We start from the raw sequence: 19,368 nt of genomic DNA, 5'->3' as shown, positions 1-19,368 counted from the left end.
CTTACCTTCGGTTTTCGATCGGTGCATCCCAGTACCAGTTCACTGTTCTTCCGTTCGGGTTGGCCACGGCGCCGAGGGTCTTCACCAAGGTCATGGCGGTGGTATGCGCCCACCTAAGGCAGAGAGGCATTTACGTTTATCCCTACCTGGACGATTGGCTCCTCGTAGCGGACAACAGCGAGGCGCTCCAGTCGGACATACTAACCACCCTCAACCTGTTGGATTCGTTGGGACTGTGGGTCAACCACGAAAAGTCCATTTTGACTCCACAGCAGAGATTGGACTTCATAGGGGTAACCCTATCCTCTCGAGACGGGAGAGCATACTTACCTTCAACCAGGGCGAACACTTTACAGCAGTTAGCCATCGATACCGAGAGCTGCCGGAAAGTTTCGTCTTGGACAGTTCAGAGACTATTAGGCCTGATGGCAGCCACTACGGCAGTCATCAGGTTTGCAAGACTCAGAATGAGGGTATTGCAGGCCTGGTTTTTGAGAACTTTCGATCTCAGGCGCAATGCTCGGCGAACTTACCTTTCGATACCGAAGCAAGTGAGGTCATCTCTGAAATGGTGGTTCTCGATGTCGACTCTTCTCGAAGGCGTTCCGTTCCAACAACAGGCGCCTACGGTAACGATCACAACGGATGCATCTTTAGAAGGATGGGGAGCCCATTGCAACTCCCTTACCTCTCAAGGTCGTTGGCCTCGATCCCAGAGAGAACATCACATCAATCATCTCGAACTCCTGGCAGTAGAAAATGCAGTAAAAGCATTTGCACAAATGACAGAGGGCCAGAATGTTTTGATCGCGACGGACAATACTACCGTAGTGGCATACATCAACAGGCAGGGTGGAACAAGATCACACCCCCTGAACCGCTCTGCACTCAGGATATGGAACTGGTGCATAAAGAGAAGGACTTACCTGACTGCGATCCATGTGGCCGGCAAGGACAACATTATTGCGGACTCTCTCAGCAGGTTCTTCCATGTCGACCACGAGTGGGAGCTCGACGTCGAAGTGCGAGAAAGTCTCTTTCGATACTGGGGCCACCCTGCTGTCGATGTCTTCGCTACCGAAGACAACGCAATTTGCACCAAGTACTGCAGCAGAGCAGGAACAGGAAAGCGCTCTTTAGGAGACGCCTTCACCGAGACTTGGAGAGGAAATCTCCTGTACATATTTCCACCCTTCCCACTGTTGTCAAGGGTGTTAGCCAAGATCCAGATGGACAACTCCAACTGCATCCTCATCACACCGTGGTGGCCTCGACAGACGTGGTTCTCTCACGCCCTTCGACTGTCGAACGGGAATTACATCAGACTCCCGTCGATACCGAAGCTACTGTCTCGACACAAGGGCAGGGTTCGACACGCAGATCTGTCGACCCTCAAGATGACTGCATGGAGGATAGCAACCACTCCTCCTCTGGAACCAGAGCTTTGACTGTGGACCACATTATATTGGCAGCACTAAAGCCTTCCACGAGGAAAGCTTATGCAGCAAAGTGGCAAAGATTTCAGAACTTTGCATCAGAAAAGAACCATACACCAGAGTCTTGCCACTTATCCTTGATCCTCAATTATTTATTGACTCTCTTCCAGCAGGGGCTCAAACTCACATCCATCAGAGTACACCTAGCTGCGATTACATCTTTTCACCGGGGTATAGATGGTTTTACACCTTTTACCCATCCAACAACCAAGAAATTTTTGAAAGGTCTGAAGAACACGATACCGACTGTGAAGAGTATCGTGCCGCCATGGAGCCTGTCAGTTGTGCTGCAAGCTCTGACACGCAAACCCTTCGAGCCCATGGCTTCGACAGACCTTAGGCTTCTAACTTTAAAGACAATCTTTTTAGTAGCCATCACATCGGCAAGACGTGCAAGTGAGCTTAAAGCTCTTAGGATAGATGTTCCATACACTATCTTTCATAAGGACAAGGTTGTGCTACGCACAGACCCAGCCTTCCTACCTAAGGTAGTGTCAACTTTTCATCTGTCCCAGCATATTACTTTACCTGCTTTCTTTCCTAATCCAACTTCACCTCTTGAGTCTTCCTTGCATACTCTGGATGTAAGAAGGGCTCTTGCTTTTTACAAAGACAGGACAGAGACATTTAGAAAAACAAAGCAACTGTTTATTTGTTATGGTGAGCCTTCTAAGGGACTCCCTGTCTCCTGCCAACGACTGTCACGCTGGATAGTGGAGACAATAGAATTGGCCTACTCTATTGCTAAATTAGAGTTAGTGAAACCTGTGACAGCTCATTCCACCAGAGCTGTTTCAACGTCGGTGGCCTTCACCAGAGGTGTTCCACTGACTGAAGTCTGTAGAGCCGCAACGTGGTCTACTCCATCCACATTTGTCAAGCACTACAGTTTGGACACCCGTGCGAGGCAGGACTGCTCATTTGGGAGGACAGTGCTTTCAGAGATCTTCGGATGATGCACCAACCCACCTCCAAAGGTATGTCAGCTTGCTACTCGCCCATATGTGTGATGCATAGAGACCACGATGAAGAAATGCAGGTTGCTTACCTGTAACTGTAGTTCTTCGAGTGGTCATCTATGCATTCACACAACCCACCCACCATCCCCACTTGGTGGTGTGAGACTTATAAATGACACTGTTTTTATTGTGGAATGTACTAAAGAGAGCAAGAGTGAATAAAAATAATTGGTACCTAAGCCAAAAAAAGGGGGGAATGGGTCTCCCAAACATAAAATTATACTACGTAGCAAATAGATTAAGACATGTTGTAGAAGCAATTATGGGAGTAGGAGATTTATATTGGATGGAAGAAAAAATCATAAGTAAGGTAGAGATGAATCTGGAGAATGTTTTTTTTAAAGATGGAGGAAGAAAGTGGGTTGGAAGTATAGATAATCCACTCCTGAGGACTCAATGGGAAATTTGGAGTAAATTTAAAGGGAAGCTGCTTCCGAGCAACTCTCCCTTAGCACCGATAATAATGTTAAAGAATTTCCCAGAGGATCTAAAGGGTAGATTATGTAAAATATTAAAAGAGAAAAATAAAATAAAATTAAAGGATTGGGTAAGAGATATTAAAACAAGAGAAGATATGGAAAATTTGTTAAAGGAGAAGAAGCTATCTTGGCTAGAATATGGTCAATTAGAACAATGGAATAAAAAGTGGATTAAAGATAATAGAATGTGCAGAAAGATGACGAGGTTTGAAGAATTAGTAGTAAGTAAGGAGAAAGGAAAAGGAAGTAGTATAGTTTCAAAAGGATTAATGAGTGAAATATATAAAATATTGTTAGAGAAGGAGTTTAGAGAGAATACAGAGAAAATGATTTGGGAATCAGATTTGAAGATACAAATAGGGCGACAGAGCTGGGAGGGACTATGGAAACAAAGAGTGTTGAGAAGTTTATCAGTAAGAATAAAGGAGAATTATTTTAAAATTTTATGGAGGTGGTACCTAACCCCGGTTAGATTGAATAAGATAAGTGATCAACATTCAGCAAATTGTTGGAGAGGATGTGGGGAAAAAGGAACGTATTTACATATGTGGTGGCAATGCAAATATGTACAAAGATTATGGAAGATGGTGTTTTCAGAAATTGAAGAAATAGTGGGAATGAAAATAGAACAAACACCAAAAATAGCATTGCTGTCACTATTTGAAGATATAAAGTGTGGAAAAGGAACTATAGAGCTGATATCGAGTTTGTTGGTTGCAGCACGATTGATGATAGCTAGGAACTGGAAGATTCAAGGGGAATATTCTATTGAAGAATGGTACAAAGAAGTATGGGACATAGCCATTAATGATAAACTGACATGCAATATTAAGTGGAGAAAAGGCGTAACTAAAATAAATGAGTTCGAAGGAATCTGGAAACAGTTCCTAGTGTTTGTGTTTACTAAGGGAAGTGGGAAACCACCAGCAGAAGAAATGATTAGATTTTGGACTCAAGAATGATCCCGAGGTGGGGGGTGCACATTTATGTTAAGAATGAAGATGTTGTAGTGTGATAAGGCATATGTAATAATTTTTGATATTTGTACTCAACAATTATTCAATATGTATGCAGCAGATATTTGATGTATTTTTTTTCTTATTGTGTTAGTTTCAGTTATATTTTGGAAATGTTTATCTATGTTTATATAGTGTTGAAAATGAATAAAAATTATTATAAAAAAAAAAAATATTGTGGAATGTACTTTATTTTCTTTACTCTCATGTTTATGGGGGCACAACGTCGGACTCCTGTAAACTGAGGTAAGGGCAGGAACCCCATGGACATGCGCGGTAGCGTGGGGGAGGGGTTCCCGCCAAAAACGTTCCACTCAGCTAGAGAAGGTTCCGGTCTGGTCTCTGCGCAGGCGCAAAGCCCATATGTGTGAATGCATAGATGACCACTCGAAGAACTACAGTTACAGGTAAGCAACCTGCATTTTTTAAACTTACCATGTGCAACTGAACCCTGGATAAAACTGTGCTGTGTTCATGTATTGGGATGTACACTTAATATGTACATGCAACAATGGTCACCAGCCGTTTCCTTGTGCATTGGTCCCTTTCAGCAGAACTTCAGCATGATTCTTGGCATGTTTATTCAGAAGTAAGTCCTAGTTTGTTGACTGAGCTTCCTCCTTAGTAAAGTGTCTTTAGGACTGCAGCCCGAATTTCTTGCATATCCCATGATGTAAAACAAACAAACAAAGCAAATACTAGGGGTCTAAATCGACTCAGGAGCTAACAGTTAAATCATTCAAAAAGCTTGATATTTGATTTAATTTCTTAGTTATTTAAAGTACTTTTATGCTACCTTTCAGGGCAAATCCTGCCCTTTTAGAGCAAATCACCCAAGGTGGTTTACAAAATATAATTAGCTTTACATATTTACACACCAACCTGGGGCGGGGGGAGAGGTGAGATATGGCTAATGCGTGAACCAGGGACATTAATTAATTTCAACAAAACCTGTAGTGCAGGAATGCAATGGGGTTGTGGAAAATTGGCATTTTGGGGGTGGGCCCATCCCTACTCTGAGCACAAGCAATATGACTATGGTATGGCTTTCTGTTGAGAGAAGCCTTCTGAGCTTACCATACACCCCCACCCCCAAATTTGAGTTCATACTTTAGACATCCCTCTATGAGGTTTCTTTCCTTATCGCTGGGTCCAACAGCCCTAAAAGACAAGTCTATGGAGCCCTCTTTCACCATAAAGTTGCCTCAGAGCACTCGCCAGTGACGGAACTTCTGATCTCCGTCCTGCTGTTGTGACCAGCCTACTTATGGAATGTGCCACCCATTCCAGTCTCCCGTACCTCCCTTATTAGTTCAGAGTAGAGTAGGCAGAAAGCCATGCCACCAAGTTCCAATCAGTGCATGACAGGAGGTATCTCAGCAGGAATGGTGCTGGATCTAAACGCAATGGGGGTGCCTGACTGCTGTTCCATTCCCTCTGGTGGTCTCAGCAATGGCAATTGGTGGCTGGCTTGCAGGAGGGGGGAGGCAGGCAGCTAAAGTATTGTGGGCATGATGGAGCGATGAAGTTGTTTTCATTTACAGATGCTGAATTCACAAGAAAATAAAAATCTAGCTGTTGGATTATGACCTCCCTTTTTTTTTAAAAAAAAAAAAAAGTTATTATTCATCGGTGAATATACGTCTAGGACAGACTTATAGGAAAAACATGGTGACATTGGTCATGATCCACCAAAGCATGTACTAACTTCTGAATGCCAAGTAGAGTTGCTTCTTTTAATTAACAGCACATGCACCACACACCCAGATTAGATTTCATGCTACATTTTCATAGTGAGGGAGTTTCCAAAGTAGTTTGCATTACTGTACAGATGCTGTTTGGGTGGAGAGTAGATGAAGTCCTTGCTGAATCCAGACTTAGGGTAGACCCATTTAAATCAACGATTAAAGCTGGATGACTCCCGCCAGTCTACCTAAAGGAGTCTAGACAGTTATTCAGAACCTCACTGAAGCCTTGATCTGAAGGCTTTTCAACATGAGGAAACAGAATCTCTAATCAATGTGAATGACATTTGATTGCTACTTGCCATGCAGTTATCCAGAGATTTTACTAGAACGGGCTTCTAATTTAATCTTAAATAGCTGGACCTCCAGTTCCAATATGATGAAAGAATTAAGAAATGATTCATTGAGATGTGTAATAGAAAGAAATCAGACACACAGCACCCTTGGCCACCTCACATTGATTAGGTAAGTGCAAAAAAAATCACAAAAATAAATGAGGAATACAGTGGGAACATCTTTCATGAGGGAAGAAAACTTTCAAGTAACTCCCGATTTCCCTTCTTTTGGTGGTTGAAAACTGTAGAGCCTTAACATTGTTTTGTAAACTGTAGGTTTTTTTGTTTAATGAATTCACTCTAATAGGATAAATAAATATTCATTAAAATCAACCAAAGGGATTTAAAAAAAAAGCCATTCCACCAACTACAATGAAAGAGGAAGAAGACCCCACCACTGGATAGGGCTCAATATTCCAAATTTCATGTGTATAAAAAATTGCAACCCATATTATCAGAACCGTTTTGTTTCAGAGAGGGTTTTTTTGTACTTTAAGCTGCCCTCCTTCCGTCAATCTTTCACCAAACCTCTTGAAAATTTCAGGGTATGTAAAACCATCATTTCTTTCTGGCACATGTAAATTTCAGCAAGATTGGTGAAACAGTTTTGATTTTATGAATGTTAGAATTACCCCCCCCAATTTCCTCTTTATAATGATACAATGCCTAATCTACTATCTCCTCTTAACTACAGGGACATGGCAGTGTCCCTGTAAATATATAATGACTCAAAGGTTCAGTTTAAGGCTTTCAGATTAGGTATGATAATTTGAAAACAGGCAGAGTGGTGGTGGAGAAGAGCAAGAAACTGTCCAAGCAAATAGTGGAGTTGCTCTTGAAAGGAGAAGAACCATCTGTCTTGTGTCAGCTTTGAACTGCTAAACTTCTCCTTTGCATTTGTCTCTGAGCCACATAATGCAAACTTTTGCACATAAAGAACACACTAGGGGTGTGAGGAGCGGGTCTGCTCTGCTCTGAAATTTGAAGTGAAGCTCTGTTGATTGGCTTCTCCACTTTGATTTTTGGAGCAGCTTCCTTGTTGTGCTTTGTCAGATTATCCATCAAAACTCTGCTCCATTTCTGGATAACCACTCCATTGTAGTCTATGGAAAGTAACAAAAATACTTACATGTCCATCATTTTTAAAATTAAAGAGATGAAACTTAGCATCATGATTGCTCTTAAGTAGGAATCAGATCCGTTCATGCCTTCATTTTTAGGAATTTTTTAAAAAGATTGAATAACAGCTCCATTGTAGTCTATGAAGTTCATGTGTTGATTTTAAGGACATATATATATATATATATATATATATATATATATATATATCAAACTCAGGTTGTGAAACCTCCTCTTTGGGGTCTAGCACCTTGAGCACAAGTTTTTTTTTTAAATGAAATTTAAAAATAAAAAAGACAGCCAGCCAGCAGCATATTACAAACAGCAATGAGAGGTCAGACAAGAACAAACATAAATATAAATTCCTTTATTTTTTATATTTGTGACTCCTGTCTTCAAAACTGGAGACAGTACTAGCAAACTTTTATTTTTAAAAATGATATTTTTAAGGCTTCCTCCTTCTGAGCTACATATATACTGACATGATTTTAAGCCAATTCCAAATATAACAACAGAGAACTCACAGAGGATTTTTTTTTAGTGTGTGTGTGGGGGGGTAGTAGACTTTAAAAACACACACGCACACACACGAGGGCTGTGGTGTGTGGGGTGGAATAGAAGGTAAAGGAATTGAAGAAGGATTGGAAGATAAACTTTTTTGTATTTTTTTAAAAAAATAGTGGACAGAATATACAACAGTAAAACACAACACTCTCACACACAATAATATATCAACAAAGGGGGAGTGGGGTGTGTGCAAGGTGCTTGGAAGGAACTTGGAATATTTTTAGACACAAAGAAAGTTACACTGAGACAGACTGGCTGCAAGCAGCTCAGAGTGCTCTCTCTCTCTCTCTCTCTCTCTCTCTCTCTCTCTCTCTCTCTCTCTCTTCCTCGTAACACTGAAAGAGCTTGTAGAGAAATGACTCCAGGCAGGCAAGGACAAGAGAGATATGATTTCTAAGCCCTCCCCCCACCAAGCACTGTGATTAGAGGGGGCAGGGAGACATCTGTGGCTAATTGGTTAGCCACAAATGTCAATGTCAAAGCTACCCCTCACCCCTTCAGCATCTACCATTTTTCTTATTTCCGCCTTGATCCAAAGGGGGGGGGTTTAAGAAATAATAATAATAATAATAATAATAATAATAATAATAATAATAAATGGAGATGTGTTCAGTTAAGAAAGACAGTCAGCAACGTTGTTAAAATCAATCCTCGAAGCCAGAAAAACCGTCGGATACTTTCAGAGCAGTTTGAAGCTTCAATTGGACACCACTCCACTCCGAAAGTATTCGGTGGCTTTAGAACCAGAAGATCAAAGCTTCATCGAAGTTCCAGTTCCAGTTTTTCAGAGCATAGCACACAGCCCTATGACACAATATATAGCTCTTTGTGTTACTGTGGTTTTCCTTTCAAAAATCATTCTTGATTGTTTTAGTATGTCTTATGGTCATTGTGCTTCAGTGATATGCTTTGGAAAACCTAAAGACCACTGCTTGTGAGCTCCTTCAGCAGCTAATAAGGTTTCCTTAGACTTTAAGGTATGGCGAATTTGTGAATGTCTCGGAAGTGTGGCTTTCCAATCCAACCCATATGAAGACGAAATTGAAGTGCTTAGGGGCTGCAGAACACCAATCCAATACTACAGTATAAAATATAATAAAAGCATTTACTTGCGGAGGGAAAACAACAAGGGAATAGAAAAGTCAGTCTGCACCCAATCTTAGAAACATCGAATCCTTAAATACAAACAATAGATCCCCAGCATGGCAGCCTTTTTACTTCAGTGCACAGAGATAAGGTCAGATTTGAAGTAAAAATATTACAAGTCTGCTAGAGTATCCTCCAGGGACAAAACGTTCCCTCCAGCTTTTCTTCGCTTCACTCTGTAGATGAGTACTTCAGTTCTTTCTCCAACCCCCAGGGTTATTGCTAATAGCACTGCCATTGTTAATTTGGAGATTTCTTCCAAGGGAATCAAGCCCTAGACAGAGGGGGGGGGGGGATAAGCTCCCCTTGCTCTAAAGCAGGGATTCAGATTGGCTCAGGTTTGGGGGTAGGGGCCAATCTGGCCCACCTGGTGTCCCAATCCAGATCTCCAAGAGTTTCCCACGGCTCCCTTCTGCTGGCCCCTCCCCCTTTCCCCTGCCACTGATTGTTTTGTGATTTCTCAGCATTAGTGCAGTCTTCCCCCCATTCTGAAATGTTGAAATGCCTCTCCTGATGCTTAGTTACTAGCAGTAAGAGCTTTCAGCTACAATATGCTGATAGGTTTATAATATCTGGGCCCTGCCCCCTTTTTTCAGCCCTGCCCATAATTGGAATGCATCCTTTGTGAGCAACTCTGAAGCAGAAACTCAGGGCATGTCTACACTAGTCCTTATCCAGGGGATCGTCCTGGGATCATCCCTGTGTATCCACATGATGCATAGGGGATCCCGGGGGCAGGAAGGGATGAGCACTCCATTTTCTTGGGATAAATGGGATGGCTTTTAACCCGATTCTTCCCACAGTCTCAGGATTGTCCTGAGACCACGGGAGGTGTGGGCGCCCATCCCGGCTTCATTCCACATCCTCGTGAGTAAATGTGAGGAGGCAGGAACTGGGCATGGGGCACGGAGCTCCTCAGACACTCTGTGCTGATCAGGGGTGTGTGTGTGGGAGCAGGATATATATATATATATATATATATATATATATATATATATATATATTGTTGGAGCGCATGTGCACTCATCTGCCTGTAAAATCAAAACAATAAATGGCGGGTGTGATATCCCTCCTTCCTCCCATGATGTCGTACATGCGTTTAGACAAAGGGGAGGATCTCGGATCAGAATATTGCGAGATCCTTGCCACTCTCTCCCCCGGTCTAGATATGCCCTCAGGCTTTGGGCTGAAAGAAGCTCATCACCCCCATTCTAAGGAAAGGAAGATAATTGTACCCACCCACTCTGTCTGATACTTGGCCCAACAGGATCTACCTGTCTAAATACCTTTCCCAACAACAACCCCTTCCGCTCACTCCATACTGATGCAGCATGGGAGTCACCCACACAGGAGCATTTCTGCGGTGGCAAAATTGGTGGAGGAACAGGGCAATCAAAGACAAAAAGGTGAACTCCCTCCCAACTGTAATGAGAAGTACAGAGGAGATCTACAGAGAAAAAAAGGTGTGTGTGTGAGAGAGAGAGAGAGAGAGAGAGAGAGAGAGAGAGGTCAAAGCAAGAGAAAGCATTTTAAAGGATGAGAAATAAAATGCAAATAATTCACTGGGGAAGGGACACAAACACCTGTATCTCCCAAGGGCTTTTAAAGATTTTCGGACAGGTCATCTTGGCCCCAAGTACTATGCCATTAGAATACTTTTAAATGGGATGATAAGATTTTTGATAACACTTTGCTAAATATATACATTTTTTTTTTCATATTCGTGATGGAAATAACTTGAGATTGAAACAATCTGAATTTGGGAAAACCGGAAACTCACACAGCTTTGAGTGCTTAGCTCTTAAAAATCTGGGGTTGAATCCCATTAAATTCAACCATGTTAGCACTTAATTTGGGTTGCTGCATCTTTTTTCTGACAGTCTCCTTAATCTTTAACATCTATATGGCAGGCAGACAAAACATGGTATTCTCCATGCTGGGAAGAGCTGTACTTATTCAATTTGGCTGGTGCATTCCATTCCATTTAATTCTTTATAAGAATTTACCAGACTCTGCAAATTTCTTCATATCAGGATGGGGGGGGTATTAAGATTTAAAAAAAAAAGCAAGTCAGAGAAAGCAAAGGGCTGTGCCAAGTACTGCCTTGTATTTTCAGGAACTTTTTTTTTTTTTTTGCCGTGTGAAAGAGGCATTGCTTTTTCTGCTTCTTACATAGGGTGGGGGAGAATTTAAGAGAATGTTCTCCTTAGGGAGGGGGACAGCATTTCCATACCTTTTCAATGTGTAGCCAGTTGTTTAGGGTTGTTCTTTCTATTTATTTATTTTTAAACAACTCATTCTCAGCATTTGGAGGAGCCCAGCAGTTCTTCCTGAATACCTTATGGAGACCATGTGACCTCACCCTCTCCAGTAGGCATTCAGGAAGAACTCCTGGGCTCCTGCAAGTGCCAGGTTTTTTGAAAAATAACAACAACAACAACTAGAAACAAGATCCCTCAAAACTTCCTACACTTAAAAGGTATATAGATACCCTGTCCACCTCCCATACCCTATTCAAAGATATGAGAGATTTGATCATGGATCTCCATCATGTCATTTACTTGGGCCATCTGCTTTTCAAATGTGTTTTCTGTTCTACCTGTAGATTATGGCCTGCTTTAGGGTCAGAATGGACAGAAGACTGGCCATTTGGTCAGAGATGCATGTACAACCAAAACACGAGCTTGTCAAAGTTCTCCAATTTCCACCTTGATGCTAGTTCTGGCTCATGTCGTATCAGATCATGAACTTCGTTTTTATTTCTCTTTCTTTCTGCATGAAAATGTGTGCATATTTTTGTGCATATTTTTGGAGGACATCTTCCCAAAGTACAGATTCATTGGGTGCAACTTTGAAATGTACACATACTTCTCCCATTGATTAAAATATGTTTTCTAGGCATTTCTCAGAAGTGCATATTTGTTCATGCACATTTTTCCAACGTATGCATGTTGCTCAATGAATTTTTTGGGTGGGTGTCTGCAAATCACATTGCTATTTTGTAAATGTATGGACTTGGACTGCAGATTTTGTTCTAATCAAAAGCAATGTGAAACAAATTCCTCAGGCAACTCTACATTTTGTCAATTGCAACCGCTTTCCTCACCTCTTATTCTCCTATAATGCACTTTCATCTTCTCCCCCTGCACCCTTGAAGCACAATCGTTTCACGTTCACAGCATAGTACAAATGTTTTCTTTGGCATGAGAGGTCTTAGGGCACACAAATCTGCACTCGAATCTTTTAATTGAAAGTGCTTCTTCACATCCATGTGCCCACTCAACCTTTCCTCCTTCAATGATAGTTCCTGGAATTGCAGCATTATATTCAACCTTGTGTTTCATTGGCTTATTAAGCATTTAATTAGTATGAAAGCAGAAGAAGTCCAAACTGGTATGTTAGAGGAAAGGAAGAAGTAGGACTGGCTTGTATTACTCATTTCAGTCTCTCCCCCTCTCCCTCCCTCCCTCCCTCCCTCTCCCTCCCTCTCTCTCTCTCTCTCTGTGTTTGTGTGTGTGTGTGATGTGCATGTGTGTGAATGGATCTAATTCCTATCAGGCCTGCATTCCACTGAAATCTTAAATTTGACACTAATTGAACTCGGGGTATGGCTGCCAGGCATCTGTTGCCTAACTCTCCCAATTTGTGATCCTGTGACCATCACTATTTATCTGATTTACTCTGAAACATCATTCCTGCCCTGTGTCATTTGTTGTTACAGCCATGCAATGTGAAGGAATTACTGTATCTTCATGCCGTTGCACAGTTTGGTTGCTGAAGGTTCTTGCTTAATTAGCACTAATGGTCAATCAATGTTCCTGCGGCTTGGAAGAAGAAACTGTCTACCTGCCAAAGCAAGTGTTCTACCTGGTTAGGAGTGTGCCAAGAAATGGGAGATGGTGGGAGGGTCATTTGAATGTAGGCCAAAAAAAAAAGAACAAGAAAGAGGAGAGGCAATGGGGCACTGCGGTACATTTGGGAGCTGATGCTGTTTCAAGATTGGGGCTGCCAGTCCAGGTGCTTGCCTGCTTTCACCTTCCTTGTGTTCTGCTTGTTCATGGACAGAACTCAGCTTGGTGGGCCTGGTTTGGGGAGATGACTTTGGGCATTTAGTCTGGAAGGACAACTGTAATGCATATGAACAAGCTGTCTGATACCTTTATACATAAAGTGCTTGTCCACTTAGCCAAGGACTGTCTGACCTTTCCCAGCCCTGCTCTTTGAGATCCATTTGGCTGCTGGGGATAGAACCTTTGACCTTCAGCATGTGTCTTCTACAGACCAATGACCCCTTCCCTGCAGGCAAAGATAGGTTAGGAATCATTTTTATCAAGCATGGATATCATAAATATGAAGACTTTGTGCTAACTTTAAGCATATCTCCCTGAAAGTCAGTTTGACCAATCAGAATATGAGAGCGATTATATAGACTCCACCGTCTTCTTGCAGGGAATATACATCTTCAGTAAACCAGAGTAGGCACAATGTAACACTTCTGTATTTGTTTGTTTGTTTATCCTATAGGAGACTGTATCCTCATGAGACTAGTTTGCTTCTCTCTTGAGTTCTTTTGGTATGTAAACTGGAAATGAATACTTAGTATGGCTTCCTCTTGGTGAACCAGGATAATGTTGTAAACCGCCCAGAGAGCTTCGGCTGTGGGGCGGTATATAAATGTAATAAAATAAATAAATAAATAAATTGCAGAGCATTTGGGCAACCTTTGTCAATACTTTAAAAAAAACATCATTAACTTATCCATCAATCCATCCATTTATTCATAATATTCCTGGCTGCCTTGCAGCGCAGGAGCCCTCCCAAGGTGGTATACAACACCAGCATAAAGGATGGGGGGGGGGGGGAATCGACCGCACACCATAGCAGCTACAATGCTGTCCGATAAGACATCATCAGGGGAAGACCAAATTAAAGTAATAAGTTTTCAGGGCTTTCCCAGAAGCCTGCAATGATGGGGCCTGTCAGACCACCTATGGCAACTGATTCCAGAAGTATGGGGCTACTTCAGAAAAGGCCTTCTCTCGTGTACTCACCCACCTAACAGCCCTCAAAGGTGAGCAAATGGGAAAGGCCTCTCTTACTAATCTTAAAACGTGGGTAGGCTGATATGGGTGAAAGCAGTCCTTCAAGAAATTTGGTACCAAATCATTTCTTTTTTCTTTTTCCTAAAGCTTTTAAAACTTGATTTTGTTCTGACTTTATACTGTTAGTTTTACCCTACCCAGTGCCTGTTTACCCTACCCTGTGCCTGTTTGCATTCTCTTCCCCTCCTTATTGTTTTATTATGATTTTATTAGAATGTAAGCCTATGCGGCAGGGTCTTGCTATTTACTGTTTTACTCTGTACAGCACCATGTACATTGATGGTGCTATATAAATTAATAATAATAATAATAATAATAATAATAATAATAATAATGGATTTAAAGGCCAAAACGAGCCTTTTAATTTGGGCTCAGAACACTGGTAACCACTGCAGCTGGCATTGTATAGACATTATATGGTTTGATCACCTTGCCCCCCACCAACACTTGGATGGCCACATTTTGCACTAGCTGAAGTTTCAGGACATTTTCAAAAGGAGCCTCATGTGTGGCTCATTACAATAGTCCAGCCTGAACATAATTAATGCATGGATGCCTGAGGCAAGGTCCACCCTCTTCAGATAAGGCCAGAGCACGCATACCAGCCTAAGCTGCTAACCATGCTCCTGGACACTGCAGCAACCTGGGCTTCCCCAGTTAGCACAGGATCCAGGAGGCCTCCCAGACTATGCACTTAGTCTTTTAGGGGGAGTGCAACCCCATCTAAGACCAGTTTTAAACCTCCATCCAGAGTAGTTAGTTTCCCTGCGCAAGTTACCTTCATTTTGCCGGGATTACGTTTCAGCTTATTTACCCCTATCCACCCCAAAACTGCCTCCAGACATTGGTTCAAGAGTTTGACAACTTCCCTGGGATATGTAGATTGAAACAAGAGTGAGAGCTGAGTATCATCCACATACCAAAGCTGTGCACAGCTACAGCCGCCACCACCACCACTTCACCTTGGAGGCTGATTTGGAAGTTCCAAATTGGCCCTGATTCAACTCTGGGTGCCTCAGAATCACACTGGCCCACTCAGGATTTGGTGGGGGTAGCCTGGGAAAGCCAGCATAAGGCTGATTGGGAGTGCACCTGCTCACCCCTCCCCTCCTGCTTGCCCCTTTGGTAGAGAAACCACCAGCGGCCGTGTTCCAAAAAAGCCCTACCACCCAGGAAGCTTCTATTCTTCAAACAAAGAGAGGTATGTCCTTGCTGGTCAGGGGCAGTTTCCCCTTGCTGTTTCCAGGGGCTGGTGTTGTTGACCAGTGTAGCTCTCTCCTGCAGCACTTTTTGCACCCTGGAGGAGGCTAGATGGCAGGAGCAGACATTCCTGCTGCAGAGATTGCTACTGCTCTATGCAATGCATCTATACAATGCTCCACTTAACATAGAATTTTCTGACCTTCATGGTACATGATGAAAACCTCTTGTGAAGTCTGAAACATAGATTAGTGTTAATGCTTGTTCATGTACAAAATGGCATTCAAGAAAGCAGGCTCATCAGAAATCTTTCTTAACTAGGGATGTATGGATTTTGTAAAATCCATTCCACCTGTGTTTCATGGATTGCCAGGCACCTTTCATTCCTAGGGTTGTCACGGACATCTATTTGGGGCTTGAAGCCCAGTGGGAAATCGCTGGCTTGGCCTCCTGAATACCAGTCCATGGGCCGCCACCACCCCGCCACCATGTGCCTGACTCCATGTGTCCTGAGTCTGGCAAGTGTGCAAGTGCAAAGTGCCATAATGGCAGCTTGTTCTTGGGTGTTAAGTAGTGAATGGTGAGTTCCCCGGGGCTTGCCCCACAAGCTCACAGAGTGTGGCCCAGTTGGCCCTCTTCCAGCTGTGCTGGCCTGGCTAATCACTCAGTGCTGCATGTGTCCGGAGCTTCCAGAAAGTGTGCAATTCCCACAGCGTGCCATTAGTGTACCAGGGAAATGGCAATGGAATTGCGTAATTTCCAGATGCCATGGATGTGTGCTTTCCTGCCCCCCCCCCCCCCGCCAATGCATGTGGTGCCTGAAAGGGCCTCTCAATGCAATTGTTAAGAGGCTCTTTCAGGGAGAAGGTTTTTTCCCATCATTAGAGTGGAATGGAAGAACCCCTTCTCCTCCTCACCCCCCCCCCACTGATGGGGGCTTAAAGGCCCTGTTAAGATCTCCATCAGTGGGGAGGAGGACTAACACAATTGCTCCAAGGCTGGGGAAATTGTGTATTCCCTCCCACTGCAGTAATGGTGGCTGCCATTACCACAGCGGGGGGGGGGGGACACACAAAGGGTGAGCACAGTTCAGGGCAGAAGTGAGTTCCACCCAGACCTGTGCCACCTTTGTCAGTTTTGGGACCTTGAGGTGAAAATCCACCAGGCACATTTGCTGGGGTCCAGAAGAGCCAGACACGGGGTGTCCAGTGAACTTTTGGGCCCTGGTGGATTTTCACCCCATCCCTAGGGTAAAGGTTTCAATTGCATGAATCGCAGGATTAAAGGAGCAATATCTGTAATATTACAGGCAGGATTGCCTGTAATGTTACATGCATTGCCCCTTTAAATGTAACATTTGTGTAAATGGTGGACTTAAAGGGGTGATGTTGCTTGCCAGCATCAAGTAAGTGGCAGGGGCTCAGCATGTGGCATGAGGGGTGGGTGCAGGGTGGTCTGTCCATCTCTATTAATTCCTTCATTCGCTGATTGATGGAGTAAGATTCCCCCCTCCCATTTTCCTGAATGTGCACACATTTACCTTTGCATAAATTCCCACTTGTGGAAATGCGCAAATGTGCAAATCCTCGCAAAATGTTCTTTTTAATGTCTTTGCCTATGAAAGAAATGCACATTTTGGCTGTTTTTTAAATATTTTATTTTATGTAGTTTTCTATGATTAATTTTGTTTAAAAATCCATGGCTCAGGTTTATAGAAACCTGAACTTATTTCATTTCATTGCAGATTTCTCCAACATCCTTATTACTTACTAAATCAGTTTTTAAAAATCCTAAATAGTATCAATTAAAATCCTGAACAGAGAAAATGGCATTAACTTTAAAGGGCACATTTGTATAATAGATGGCTTTTGTCCTTCTGCATGTAGAAAGAAATTTAAGGGAACAGTTATCCTTTCAAATATGACAGATTTTTAAAAAGTGTTTCAAGTAAAAGCTGTAGCTTTGCAATCTCTGGGTATGATCTAGCTAAAATTAAACACTTGGCTTTTCATCTGATATAACTGTATTTTATGATGCATTGTGCTTGCGGCAGTGGAACCTCTGCTGACACCAATTGGCTGAACTGGTGTGATGCCATGGAATGCTTATCAACATTTCAAATGCTTAGAGAATAAAGTTTGCAGTTCAAATTCTTTGAGGAAAGCTGAAGTTGTCACTTTGGCTGGGATTCAGATCTTATGCAGGCCCTGGTGAGGCAGGATAGGACAGTGAAGAGGGGTTAAAACTGGATGTGGTCTATGTGGGATTGCCCTTAAGAGCTCCTGGAAGCTGCAGCTAGTGCAAAATGCGCCAGCTCAATTACTGTCAGGAGCTGCCCCTTTCCACTGTGTAACACCTCTACTGGTTGAACTGTACTGGCCGCCTATTTGCTACTGGTAGGGGTGGATAGACTCTCCTCTGTCTAGTTTCTCCAGGCACTTGGTGAGCTGTTGTCCCTGCTTGCTCCCTCCCAGACCTGCTCGCAAACCCTCAGCCCTTACTGGACCTGTCCGCAAGCGCCAATCCATCTCTTCAGCAAGTCACCGTTTGCATAAAAATGGCGAGTGGTGTTTTTCCGGAAATTGATTCTTACGCAAATGGCAGCCCTGCAGGCTTTTCTACTTTTCTAACAAGCTGTGCTTCATTTGATGGCTCTCTTCATGAGTGGTGCAAAGTTCTTGGGAGCTCCATTCAGATACAGAGCCCTGAGTGGTTGTAGTCTTGGAACTGCCCACTGAGACCAATGCCAAGTATTGGTGCTTGCGTTGCCCATTTCGCAACGATCAGCAGTGCAGCACTGATTAACAATAGGATTCTAGAATGACTGATGGCAAGGCCAAGGCTATCTTCATGGCTTCATCTGAATTCCACAGATGATCCTCAAAATCAGCCTTGCCTGACTTGGACAAGTACGGTTAGTATCTATCTCCTTCTGGTTGTTCCCTCCTCAAACATATGTCGTTTTTATGGAGAAAAACAGAGCCAAGAGGGACATATGCATAAGCCTACAGTCCTGCAAGCTTAAATTGGAAAAAAGTAAGTAGAGTTACATTGAGAGAAATCATTGGTCAGGAATCTCCATGTTTTCGGTTTGCCCTTTTGAGCAGTAATGAATTCCAACCCCAGAGCCAGTGAATAGTTTAATAGCCACATTGAAAGACATTCTGAAACTGACAGCTGACAGCATTTTTCAAAGCTCCATTCGCCCTGAAAACCTAGGCTGAGCTACAGATCTTCTGGGAAGCCAATCTGCTCAAGCCACTGTATGATTTAAAATTCATTTCATTGGATATCAAGGGAACCTATTCCCCTCTGTTGGGCAAATAAGTAGCAAAGTAAAACTGACAGACAGCATCCATATTGTCTGGTCGTTTTTGACAAGTTTACAAAGGCGATTGAGCATCAGTTCAATTATTCGAAAGCTTCAGAAATAGATTCAAAAAACTGTCATTCTTGCCCTTGTCACAAGCGCATGCCAGGATGTACTCTGAACAGAAGGAATTCAGGTGGGATAGAACAATAAGAATGATTGGTTAAAGAGGCCAAAGAAAAGAATGTGTGAATGAAAAAAATGTGTCTTACAGGTAAAGACACATTTCTTTCTTGTTAAATTCCTGGGTATTTTGGTTTCACTATTATATTAATCAGTGGCTTTTATAGAGATCAACAACCTACCCAGGCACTGCAGTTCATGGAATCTGATCTGGTGGAAGAATGAATGGCCAAGCTTGGCCCAAAAAGGAACTGGGAGCCCTTAATGTCGACACCCCTTGAGGGGAATGTCAGTGTTCAATCTACTGCTTGAAGTGACTCACTTATGTATTTGCTGGCCAGTCTCTTATAAAAACATAGGGCATGACAGACAGGGATGGATTTCCCTAGACTACCCAAGAGAGCCAGAGAGGAGCCCAGGGCAGGGCCAGCCCTCTCATGAAGCAGAGTGAGGTGCCCACATCAGGCAGCAGAGTGGGATGAGCCACAAATTGCACCACTCTTCCCCCATCCTTGCTAGGAGGGCCTGCTGCCACTGTTCCACGGCCTTCAGCAGGTGCCCTGGAGAGCCCTGGAGAGCTCCACCAACCCCTCTCCTGCAGTGGAACAGCTGCCTGACCTGAGTTCCCCTCATTGAATTCCCCCCTACTTT

This window comes from Elgaria multicarinata, chromosome 5 (assembly GCF_023053635.1).
Source record: "Elgaria multicarinata webbii isolate HBS135686 ecotype San Diego chromosome 5, rElgMul1.1.pri, whole genome shotgun sequence".
Lineage (NCBI taxonomy): Eukaryota > Metazoa > Chordata > Lepidosauria > Squamata > Anguidae > Elgaria > Elgaria multicarinata.
This window is presented reverse-complemented; position numbering follows the sequence as displayed.